Source organism: Python bivittatus, unplaced genomic scaffold (assembly GCF_059951505.1).
Source record: "Python bivittatus isolate LINGU-HERP-01145 unplaced genomic scaffold, Pbiv_v1 ctg000570_np1212, whole genome shotgun sequence".
Taxonomy (NCBI): domain Eukaryota; kingdom Metazoa; phylum Chordata; class Lepidosauria; order Squamata; family Pythonidae; genus Python; species Python bivittatus.
This window is the reverse complement of record NW_028277097.1, coordinates 16,679,848-16,693,411: the sequence shown is the minus strand read 5'-3', so window position 1 is coordinate 16,693,411 and position 13,564 is coordinate 16,679,848.

Below are 13,564 nucleotides of genomic sequence, written 5' to 3'. Positions count from 1 at the left end.
AAGCATCTTACTCTCGCTCACTGAAGGCCTGGGTGAAGAGCCAGGTCTTCACAGCTCTTCTAAACAATAGCAGAGTGGGAGCCATCCAGATCTTGGGGTGGATCGGCTGGATTTAAGGTAGGGATGTGTTGACATGAGAGCACACTGGGTTTAGTCTCCAAATGTACCATTCATAATTGCTAGTGCAGTACTTTAATTACTTGGAGACAGAGGCTTCCAGAGAAAGTGCCTCCAAGAAGATATCAGCTGGTCCTTAGTCCTCCTTAGCTGAGGATTTCTGCTTCAAACCTTTTTCTAGTCTACACAGTTTTTTTAAAAAAATATTGTTCCAAACCATAGGTTTTAACTTTACATTTATCAGATGGGCAAATTCCTCACATTTTTGCAAGAACCAAATCATGTTCATTTAGTAACACTATAGAGGAAGTCTTCATGATGCCCAGCTATGGTTGAAGCACAACCTGCCAATCTAATAAGAATTCAGATTTTTTTATTGGGAATCTGGTCAGTATACTTTCCTTTTCAGAATAAATTCTGGTATGTGCGGCAGAACAGGTTGGGCAATAAAGCAGATGATGAGGGATGTCCTTGAAATAACACCTAGGAGATCCCCTCCTCTCAGAATTCTAGGAATCCTTCATTCTTGAATGAATAGGGAGACCTGTGGAGCATCTTCTAAGCTGGTCCTTATTCCTCTCTGTCTCCCAAAGAGAAGCTAGAAGCAGAGTATAGCATGATGTTTCTTTAAGAGAGGCTCTTTTGGCTTGGCTATAAAAACCTTGTTAGTTGCTGATGACCTATCCTGCAATTTACTCTCCATAGTCCAAAAACTTAATTCAGAATCCTTGTAAGGAGACGTTTCAAGAACAAGTCTCTGTGTTCTTGAGTCTTTGTTTTGCCCTCTTCTGCATGCCCACCCCTCAAAACACAGCATGGGCCTTGATAGACACCCAACAAATCTGCCTTAAGAGATATGAGGACTACGATCCGCTGGCCCTAAGGAGGCTTCAAAAATGCATCTTTCCCTCCAGGCCTCTAGCAATGTCCAGCTGTGCATTTTTAAATTCTTAATCTTTTAATGTCTTAAAGAGTAATTAATAATTTAACTTGATTGTTGGTTTTAAGCTGCTTGGTTTTTGTAAAGCACCCAGAGACTTTGGTAATGGGCAGCTTCGAATAATCAAGAAATAAATAATTATGAAGCACCGTCATTGTTTCAGCATAATCACAGAATCTGAGGCCAACAAGAATTGGCATTGAGGAAGTAGAACTGGCAGAGTTTTATCTGCTAAAGTACTGGGCCCTCACTGTCAGAAGCAAAGGACTTTTAAGTCTCATTGATTTCAGGGGGAGAGCTAAACAAACATTTAACTCTCCTGCTGAAATCAATGAGTTTTAAAAGTGTTTAACTGGGCTTCCTCTTTCTTTCTTACCTGGGCTTCTCACTCCTGACACCACACACATTTCACTTCAACGCTGACAAATAAATGTTGGAAGGAAATGTGAGTTGCTTTTTTGCACTGGCCAACAACAGCAGCAGATAAGGGGGAAAGTGGTTCAGGGAGGCAAATAAAAAATCACCCATGCGCATCAATGCGTCTAGAGCTCTGGGAAATACATAAACTACTCTGTCTAGGTGTGTAGATGAATGCACCCGGGTTGGATGCTAAGGCAAGTTTTTTCTACAGTAGCAGCTAGGAATATTTGAAATCACCTCTGTTAAAGGTAACTTGGATGCGTTAGCAGATGCCAGTTCCCAGAGAACTTGTGAGTACCCCAAATTCCTGTGCAGAGGAGGTACCCACACAATTCCTGAAGTTAGACCAGTCTATCACTATAAGCTGGATGACAGGGGAATCATAGAGTTGTTTTGAGCTGTTTGGAGGAACAGGATAAAAGTGAAACTATTGTTTTGAACCTTACTGGTATTGATAGTATTATTACTACTGCTTATTACAGGTAGTCCTCATTTAGCGACCACAATTGAGACTGGCAACTTGGTCATTAAGCAGAGCAGTCACGAAGTGAAACTGCAGTATAACTGTGCTGATGATCTTCCTTCAGCTTTCCTTTGCTTTACAGACCTGGGAAAGTCGTAAATGTGAGGATTGGTTGCAAAGTTACTTTTTCATCACTGTTGTAACTGTGAACAGGCACGAAATGAGACAGTTGCTAAACAAAGACTACCTGTATTGATGTTGTTATTCCATTTATGGAGTATTTTGTCAACTTTTACCATTTTTTGAGCAAATTGCAAGATTTGTGCCTTGCAATTGGAAGCTGCCAAGGAAAGAAGAAATATTGGATAGTCACAAGGCAGGGCAGAGAAGAGGAACTCTAGATAATGTATGCAATCTAAGTGTAAACATTTGGGAAAGACTCCAAGTGTGCTAGACACAAAATCATAATTTGTAGATCGGAGCCAAGTGAAACCTGAGCTGAACATTTCTGTGGCATTTGCTGCTTCTTTTCTCATTCAATCTGATAAAAGAACATTTGCTTTAGGAGTCTGTTGTTTTTGCCTTTATGGAGTGACAAGGTAGCCAAAGGTTGTTTGTGAATGCCAGCTTTCATTTTACAGGCATCTCCAGCCATTTGCAATCTCCCTGCTTCTGACGTTTCCATTCAGTTCCAAGGAGAAACCTCAGGAGAAAACCTCTTGGCTTTCCAGCGGTGGGGGTGTTTTTGTTCCTCCCAAGGAAATGTCTTCCCCTTGGAAAATCACTGAAGAATTTCTCCTTCTGCTGGAGAGATTTGGAGATTTGCTGTCCAGTTTGGTCTGGTTTGGTGGAGAATCTGAACAGGCCATTTTGTACCCAATTCTTTGGGACACAGTTTTTGGGGCCACTGTGGCAAGAATCGTGCAACCTGATGCAGTTTTGGTTCCTTTGGCGAAGTCAGACCAAAGCCCTCTCCTCGCTCTAACATTTGAAGCATCTCCCCAAGATTCGGTTGCCCCAAATGCAAACATTCATTTTCTACATTGCTAGAAATCACACAGACACAAAGGAGTTCGCTCCATAGCACTTTCCGCCCCTGAGCAAACACACTTCTCCATTCAAGGAATGATCTCCTACTGTTCCCCCTAAGAGAATGAGAAATAGAATAAAGCTGGGTTAAATGCAACATCCTCCTTCCAACAACTGAAACAAATAAAGGTTTGTGACTGCTGAGGCTTAGGGTTTGCTGGACTAATATGTTAATGCCTAGATTAGGCATTAAATCTGCTTTGTTTTCCCTGAGCCATTTTTACCAGGCTCTAGAAAGCATCTATTTAACCAGTCCTCGCATTTACGACCTTCCCAGGTCTGTAAAGCATCTATTTAGTCTTAGATTTGCAGGGTTTGCTAGGGTTGAGGTTGTGGTCTTTCATAGCCTCGTTGCATGTTTTTCGGTATGCCATCTGTCACGGGGTATGGTACATTCAGGAGTACAAATGATCTGGCAAGTCATCAAGAGTGGCTAATCCATCAGATCTGACTAGTGGAGAAGATCTACTTGGAAGCCAAAGTTGGTTTCTATATAGTCCCAGCAAGTGACCCCACTGTCTGGGATAAGCAGTCAAACCTGGTTAGTAGTTGGAAAAGAGACCGAGAAGGAAACCTGGGCTATAGGCTAGACGAGTATTTCTCAACCTCAGCAACTTTCGGATGGGTGGACTTCAACTCCCAGAATTCCCCAGCCAGCCTTGCTGGCTGGGGAATTCTGGGTGTTGAAGTCCACCCATCTGAAAGCTACCAAGGTTGAGAAACACAGTTCTAGTCAATTTTACCAGTCCTGGATGAATTGAGGTGGGGGGAGGTGGGGAAGAGAGGGGACTCTTGAGGTTTATAGCAGCCTAAGTTAAAAATAAGGTGAAATGTTATCTGTATTCCCCCCACCAAGCCAGCCTGCAGTCAGAGAAGGAAAAGGGGCTGTATGCATACATACATCTAAACACCAGACTCAACACAGAACTGTTTTTTTTTCTTTCTTCATAAAACTAGTAAACTCATGTTTGTAATGAGCCCATGAAAGCTTTCAGTCCTTCGGAAAGCATGACGCTATGTGGATGGAGAACTGCAAGAACAGCAGGGTGCAGAAGCCCAACCCACAATGAACATGAAGGGCAGTGCTCAGCAACTGGAGGGGAGGGAATGCCCCCACCAGCCTAAAGTAGCCAACAGGAGCTGGACGGATCCCACATCAATAAGGTGGGGTGGAGGCATCAGTGAGGCATTTGTATGGCAGGGTTTGTGACAGAAGAAGAGAGAAAACCCAACTCTAGAACCAGAAGAGCTAAGGGTGAATTTAGGCAACTTCCACGAGCTGGGGAAGAGATGGAGGTGACATCATGACGATTGATTGATTGATTGATTGATTGATTGATTGATTACATGCCATCAAGTTGCTGTTGACTCCTAGCGCCCACACAGATAGATTTTCCCCATGACGATCTGTCCCTAACCTGTTCTTTCAAGTCTCCCAATGGTGCCCCCATTGCCACTGTAACGGAGACCACCCAGCTCGCTGCTTGGTTGTCTTCTTCTTAAATCAGCAAGGCATTTCTATGCCATACTTCATGAGATGTGAGAATGAGCCCATAGTCACCATTTAAGAAGTAACAGTTAGGATCTTGCTGTATTATTCTGGGGGTTATTAGCCTCTCCCTTAAAAACTTTTTTTTCTTTTAAAAATTTGCATCCCTGCCAACCATAGGTCTCCCCATAAATCAGCTGTATGGCTTGCTATCACTTGGACTGCATAATGACACATTACTACTACTACTACTACTACTACTACTACTATTTAATATGCAGTCCTTTAATTTTATTTGAAGATCTCCATTTCTCACTATTAATTTTTCCTCCTGCTCTTCCTCTTTCTTCTTCAACTTACAAAGAGTATCAGCCAAAGACATTTTGGTACAGACTATAAAATACTGAACCCTGCCACATTTAAAATCTTAGAAATCCAGATACTCTTTAAAATAGAAGCCCACTTTATTTCAACAAATCCTTCTGCTGGGAAAGTTTGGGAGTTGAAGATCACAAGAGCTGGAGAGCATCAGTTTGTAGAAGACAATGTAGGGTATACATTAAAGGAGCAAATTGTGATTGGTTAAAGTCTTGTTAATCTGGGCCAAAAATGCCAGAGGTCCCTAGTTTTTAAGACTAGGGCATCTCCACGATTACAGCAGCTGTAGCGTATACCAGTTCATTGGTTTGAGTTAGGGTGGTAGTAGGGATTGTCTGGAGGGCTCTATTGGCATCTTCTAGCATACTATCTGATGGTACTTCTCCACTGAGCCTTGGAAATCGGTCTAGAGGGTTGACTGTGGCTAATTTATCCATGATCTTATGCCTCATATCAGCTGCTGTGCTCTGTAATAGACAGGGTGGCAGTGATGTTCCAGCTTCAGGTGTTGGCTGCACTTCCAGTTGTTCTTCTGGGTCTTCTTGAGTCCGGGTTGTAATGTGGAGTTGGGCTATCTCAAGTTGTGAGAGCAGCTTTCTCTTCACTATGTTGAAGCGCTGGGTAACTAGTTGTTTCCCAGTTAGTGTGGATGTAGGTCTTCTGTCCATCCATAGTTGCCTCATATGTTTCATATATCCCCTCTCATTAGGTCTGCTGTTGTAGAAGCATTCCATCAATTCCAAGTTCTCTTGTCTCATCCATGGATGGTTTATTCCACTAGCCCACTTATCCTCAGATTGTCCTGGTTCCTCAACATTTGGCATGGACCTTGTTAATCCAGGCGAAGTCCAAGCCAGCATGACTTTCTTAGTTCATGTCACTCTCATATTCAAGGTAGGCAGGTGAAGCGTTAGGGGGTCTTTGCCCAAGGATCTCTACTGGTAAGGTAGGTACCAGCCAGGATTCAAACTCTGGTCCCTTGCATCAAAGGGCAGTGCTTTAACCACTACCCTATCCAGCTGCTCAGATACACACACACATACACACGCAGGCTCATATATATACACCTATATATATATATTAGTCCCACCAAGGGCACCAAATGATATTTTCCCTTCCCAGTGTGTTCTCAATTCCCATTGATGCTAATGGGACTTATACACCAGTATCAAGGGGAGAAAAGACCCCGAAGGCGTCACAAAATATGCAGATGACTGGTTTTTAATGAATGCAAAATATAAAAACAAAAGAAGCATCACAGCCAAGTGGCTCGTGCATAATAAGAAGATTTGGGGGGGGGGGGAAGTCCCTACTGAAAAAGAAGCACATTAAAAAAAAAAATCTTGTGGCTGAAGCTGCCCTTAATATGTAATGGACCATTAAGAATAGCAGGCTGCTCAATGCCTACATCGTCAAATCGCAAACACATTTTGGAAGAATACAGCCACGGGCAGCACCATTTCTCAACCGCTGCCCCGCCAGGCTTGGGGGGAGGGCGGAGAATCCAGACTTTGTCATGTATGGGCTGCTACCCGTATTAATGCTCGTGAAATAAAAGACATCAATGATTCAACGTCATGCATGCATCCTTCTAGATGTTTGAATATTATGTGGAACCAGTTGATGGACAAGAGGCTACAGATCAATGGTCTCATGTTTGTGACTATTCTAACCATCTTTATATGTCACTGCTATTCCCTTGCAGGGGCTCCTCTTCAGATGCTCCCACTCAACACACAGGTGTCAGGAACAGGATTAGGCTAACTTTGCAGATCTCGGGGGCACCAGCACAGGGTCAACAGTGTCCAAATGGTGGGTATCACCACAGCAGTTGAAGCCCCTCCCCTTTGCATGTACATGCAGTGTGCGAGATATTGTATATGTTAACAAGGGATAGGGTTGAGTTAACTGCACTGCCCAGTCATTATGTGCTTACATTTATGTATATAATACACAAAGAGTATCATCATCATCATTGTCATCCACATTGTCTTGTATTCAAATAGAGTATATCACCTCTGTGCTTAAGCTATTACCCAACTCCACTTCCTCTTTTTTCATGGATTAAGAAAACTCTCTGCCAAATGTTCATTAAGAGCCTTCCAAAAAGAGGTGTATAACCCCTAACCAATAACCCTATTGGCTGGATTCACACCACCCATTAGACTAGGTTAAAATAAGGTTAAGCAGTTTGCAATTTAGTGTCTGGTGGGAATCTCCACCATGTTGTATGAACCAGCCCATTACATTAAACCATAATATAGTGTATTTGTTTGGGCACAGCGTGTTAAGCAAACACCACAGTTGGGTTTTTAAACCCAGGCTTAGAGTTTAGACTGTTTAGCAAACACAGTCACCAGTGATTATTGTTATAAGCAGTGAAGAATGCACTTGGAGTGTGTGCTCAAAGTGTGTGTTCATGAGGATCTAGGCTGAATGAAGTAATGGTGAGACATTTAAAGCATCAACAAATAATCTACCAATAACACAGGTTTGGTTTTACTCGCTTTGTGATTATATTCAATTACAACCCTTAAACCTTCCTGAAGCTACAGTCCCAGTGCATTCCTTGGGACTGATTTCTGAGTAATCTTGCATAAGATTGCACAACAAAGTATTGTCTTCCCATCCTTGAAATCTCTCTTCACCACCCCATATTGAAAACCGTAAAAATGTTCGTGAACAATTCTTAGTTCTTACCTTTTCGTTTTCCTTTAGTGGCTACTAGTGGATTGTTTTCAGGTTGGAAATTAGTACTGAGAGTAGTTGGGAAAAGGAAGAGGGGCACTGGACCTTCTTAAGATTGCCTAGATTGGAGAATGCCCAAAGTATACCAAGCTCTGAAGCAGTCACATCGAGAAATCTGAACCTCAAATAAACAAAGCATGTTCTGGAATTTTGTCTGGCACTCAGTGCAAAATGAGGCATTTCATTTCATGCCGTTTCATGTGTCCTAGCATCTCACAACTACCTTGTTTGTTTGCTTTCTGATTCCTCCAAACCATGGCAGAGTGCATTAGTCAATAAAACAGTTTTTATCCTTGCTGCCATTGGCTAGAAATAAGTGAAGAACAAAGAAATAAGGGAGAGTAATTTAAGCCCACAGTGTTCACAGACCAAGTTTTGGACACTAGACTTACTACTTGACTGTTATTGCTTCTCTCTCTCTCTCTCATCCCCCCACCCCCCACGGAAGGTTAGGTTTCATTTTGTTACCCCAAGTTCTTCTGGAACAGGAAGTGATGCATAACAAATAAACCACAATCTAAGAATGCTATAAATCAGAAAAGCCTGGGAAAATAGTTATGTTTTAAGCCCCCTCCTCAATCTTAGCAACATTTTATTCTGTAAGAAAGGCCACACTCAAGAAAAACAGAGTTTGCTCTTGAGGTTAGATCTACCAGCAGTGGAACCTACAGTAGATGCCCCATTGAGGACCTGAGAACATAGGACAATCTACTGTAGGTTCCAAGGCAATCCTGCAGGAAACTTGAGCTTAAGCTATAAAAAACTTTATGTACCAAAAGCCCCCAGAATTAGGCTCAGAAAGCATCCAGTGCAGCAATTTCAAGACTGACATTTCAACAATTTTAATGATCTGATGTCATTAAAAAGTGACAGCTCTGGGGGTGTTCATCATCACTCATGCTGCCAAATTCTAGGCCTTCTTCCAAATCTGCCCATGAAGAGCACATTACAATAATTCAACACTTGAGGTCACCAGCAGATGTAACCCTAAGATGCTAAGACCCTCTCTTTCATGTAAGGGAACATCTGATTTATCAGCCAAAACTGATCAAAGCTCACCTACTGACTCCAATGTTATATAGCTTTTGTTTTTTAAGGAATCAGATTTTACAGGCAGATGATGACCCTTCTCCAAAGTTCTAACCCAAATTTTCACAGCAACTCAAGGAGCATCTATCAGCTTTTTCAACCCAATGCCTTCCAGAGGTGTGGAGATTTCCCTGACTGGGGACTATGAAAGCTGCAAACCAATACATATCAAGGGCACCATGCTGAGGAAGATTAAAGTAGGCAGTACGGAGTTTCGCAAATCAATATTCTGACTCATTCATTTATTATGTCTTTCTACTCATTCATTTAGGGTGGCTTTCTAAGCTGCTCATAGCCTTTAGGAGTTGGAGCCATAGTAAACTATCTATCTATCTATCTATCTATCTATCTATCTATCTATCTATCTATCTACCTACCTACCTACCTACCTACCTACCTACTTGTTATCCATCCATCCATCCATCCATCCATCCATCCATCCATCCGTTCATCTTGTCTGTCATTTATCATCTATCATTTATCAATCTATCATCTATTTATTCATCTATTATCTATCAATCTTCTAACATCTATCATCTATCTCAATTCATCCATCCGTCCACCCATCCATCTATCTGCCGTCTGTCTGTCTGTCTGTCTGTCTGTCTGTCTGTCTGTCTGTCTATCTATCTATCTATCTATCTATCTATCTATCTATCTATCTATCTATCCATCCCTCCTAAAATGGATAATCTTTCTTGGTTTATTCTAAATCTTAACCCTACCTGAATCATAAGAGAAGGTACTACCACACACAAAGGGAATGCAAAGAACTGCATATGCTTATTGTAGAAACATCCGTTACGAATCATAACGCAAACTCTGTACCTCTAAAATGGAAAATGGAGGAAGGGACAGGAGAAGCAATTCCCCACCAAACCACTGAGGGAAATCTGAAGCACTTGCATAAATGACATTAGTGGGCTAATACGGACATATATGACAATAATTTTTAAAATAAATGAGCTGCTGCAGAATAAAGTACCTTGGAACAAAATGCACGTGGGAGAGGTACAAAGTAAATTAAAAAACAGATTATAGCAACATCTGTATATTACCTCCATCATAAAAAAGCAGCCGAGTGCTAATACTGTGTGGTATACAAAGACATTATAAAATTATAATCCATCTGAGATCTGATGTCATTAAAAAGATGACAGCCAGTCGAGAAACCAGGATGGGTTTTCTCAACAGCTGAAGTCTTTTGACCAAACAGAAAGGATGGATTTGCCTTCTAAATAGACTACGTCAACTCTGAAAATGCAAAGAAGGACCAGGTACATTTTTAAAATATAAAAGTCAGAGTAGAGTGCAATGATCATTTTTCCTTGGACTGTTAAGTGAGGGGTCACACAATGAAGACAAAGTCTGTGTGGAAGTAGACCATTATGGGATTCAAGTTTCATTTCCAAAATTCAGCTTGATTTGGAAATGCCTCTCCTCCTCATATAAAGAAAAATACTTTTCCAGCTGCTTAAAATAGGAATGGAAGATTTTTTGGGAAATAAATCTGAGAGATTATTTAATGGCTTTTGTTTCGGTGTGCTACAGTCTCCACTCAGAGGATTTAAACCTGGCAGCATTTGACTTATCTTCTCTGGGCTGGGAAGCTAAGCAGGATCAGGTCTAGTTGTACTCATATGGGGCGAAAATGCAGGGCGAAAAGCTACACATAGAAGAAAAATCTCAGCAGCAGCAGCAAATTGTTCTATGTTGCGGCCAAGAAAAGTACATTGACATGTGAAGAAGTCTCCCCAAGTAGATTTTGACTTGAAAGACACATGACTTACTGTTGATAAGAGTGAAGAACCACTTCTGAAAAAGGAACCGTCCTCAGAACAAGCAGATCAAAGAGGGATGGGAGGAAAAATGAATATTCTTTTGAAAAATTCCATTACAGAACTTTGGAGTTTAGCCCGTGACTATGCCGTATCTCCAACCATGAGCTTCCAAAACTTCTTCCTTAAAATACATTGGTGTTTAAGAGGGGTGTAATAAAGCTCTTTTGAATTAACTGTAAATGTGCATTTAGAGAAATATGACATACTGATGACAAAATGGCATTCATTTACAAGTGCTAACTCCATGTCTCACTAGACGGCTGAACGGGTCATTTCATATTGCAAGGAAACTTGCTTTTGTGTTATGATTTCAGTGGCCCAAAGGCATGAACTTAGTTGTCTATTTTACTCAGAATCTTGTTCTATCTCATACAAGGTAGCTTGATGCCTAATATCAAACTCTATTAAGAAATACATTATTAATATATTTATTAATTTTTTATTTGTTTTTATTTATTTATCCAATTTATTTGGCTACCCATCTCAAAGAGTGACTCTGGGCAGCAAACAGAATTAAAGTAGAATAAAAACAATAACAAACCTTATAAAAGTTAAAATACAGGCAACTGAGAAACAACCCAAAATACTAACCCAACCAAGGAGCTAATATTATTTATATTTATTCCTATATTTTCTATGTTTTTTATTAATGTCTGTTAATTTTCTGTGCTTTTATTCATATCAATTAAGATTTTTATATGCTTTTGAATAAGGGTGAATGGTAGGCGTGGCCTTGGGATGTGAGGTGGACAAAGGGAGAGAATTCAGCTGGAAAAGTAGATGGAGGAGAACAGTTCATTCTGCTCTGTTTGCACCCTTGCAGCTGCCACCTTGACTTTTTTGACCATGTCCTGTGGATGCCCCCGCATCAAGGTTGTATTTGCTTGCCTCCATTTGTCCTGGATTTGTCACACCAATGATCCTTCCCAATCAGAGGAGTCCCAAAGGGGCTCTACACCTTTACCTCAAAGTCATTCTGGGTCTATTCAGGTTCCAGAACCACGCTGGGCCTGATCTGGAAGATCTATTATATTCCTTTTAAAAAAATGAGTAGCAATTGTTGTGGAAAAGAAGAAATTTAATCCCAGGGCTGAGAAAAAAGTCACCCAGCTTTCTTTCACTTGGTTCTTCCAGAAATATTGGAACTTCAACTCCCAGAATTCCTAACCACCCTTCCTGCCGTTTCCTTAATTAAAATCATCCCCCAAAATGGCTGTTTGCTCTATGCAAAAAGGCTTCTTATACCATATGGAAATCTAGACATCAGGCTGCTGGTCTTCATCTTCTTCTCTTTCCTTCCCTCTTTCCCAGCACTAGAGCCTTCTCCAGAGAGCTGGGTCTTTGCACTGATTGATTGATTACATATGTGCTATTAAGTCAGTGTCAGCTACTAGCAACCACATAGATAGATTTTCTCCATGACAATCTGTCCCTAACCTGGTCCTTCAGGTCTTCCAACAGTACACTCATCACCACTAGAACTGAGTCTATCCGCCTTCCTGCTGGTTGTCCTCTTCTCTTTCTTTCCACCTTTCCCAGCACTAGAGCCTTCTCCAGAGAGCTGGGTCTTCTCATAATGTGTCCCAAGCAGGACAATTTGAGCCTGGTCATTTGTGCCTCGAGTGAGAACTCTGGGTTGATTTGTTCAATGATCCACCATTGATTTGTTTTCTTGGCTGTCCGTGGTATTCTCAGCATTTGAGTATCTTTTCCAAGGCCTTCATGGCTGTTCATTAGAGCAAGGCAAATATTGTCCCACCTTTTCCTGGCACCACTGTGCTAATCTGGATTGTATCATCTGTCCTTGCAGCGACTATGTTTCTGATACAACCACAGAGCCAGAATTATAGTTTTGGTAGGGGCCATGGGGGCCCTCAAGCCTAACCCCCCCCCAGTGCAGGAATCCAAAGTAAAGCATCCACCCAGACAGAGGGTTGTCTAGAGTCCAATTCAGCACACCCAGTGACGCCATCAGTTCTCTGAGTGATTAGCTTCACTATCAAATTGCTCGAAGTGTTAGAAAGTCTTTTCTCTCATATTCTACCAGATTCATTTACTACAGAAGATCCTAACAAATCAAATCCCACATCATGCCAGGCTTCTTTCTCTAACCTAGCAATGTTACAGTGCAGCATACAAGAAAGGAGCTATAATTCAATGACAAAACCTCTGCTTTGCAAAAATGCGCCACATTTAATCCCTCACTCTCTAAGTAGTGTTGGAAAAATTCTACTTTGAAACCCTACAGAATCACCGCATAACAATATTTTATTAATTTGTTTATCAAATTTATATGACCACCCATCTCACAAGAAATGATTGTTGTGAGATGAGCAGTCCTGAGCTGAGTAGGGTTATCCAAAGAGAGTGTTCTACATTTCTAGGATTTGGATTTATTAAGTATGTGGGGACCAGCCTTAAGCCCACTGGAATTTTGAAACAGCCTTTCCATTTCTCCTTTCACTTTCACTCCCATCAACTTCTGGTCTGGTCTGGTCTGGTCTGGTCTGGTCTGGTCTGGAATTGAATTGAATTGAATTGAATTGAATTGAATTGAATTGAATTGAATTGAATTGAATTGAATTAGAAGGCAGAGGAGTGATTTTCCTTTCACCACCTCTACCCATCCCAGACAAATCCATTCTGTTGCATTCTTTTCCAACCCTCTCTCATTCAAAGAGAAGAAATTATAAAGAAATTCTCATGGGTAGTGTGGTGTTCTTATACTTTATTATGAGGTGGCCAAGAGCCGGAGGTGAATGTCCTTCCTTTTAGCAGGCAATCTTCTTGCCTGTGATCTGCAGCCTCCCACACTTCACTCATTTCCATGACATTCTGAAGGAAGATATCACAATAGTTCCTCCTCCCAGGAAAGATCAAAGCCCTACCCATTTATATGTGAATTATACATACAACACTCATGAAAAAGGGGCAGGGCTTCAACTGTGCAGTCAGGGCTGTCAATTTGACTTTTCTGACCTCCCTGTGGA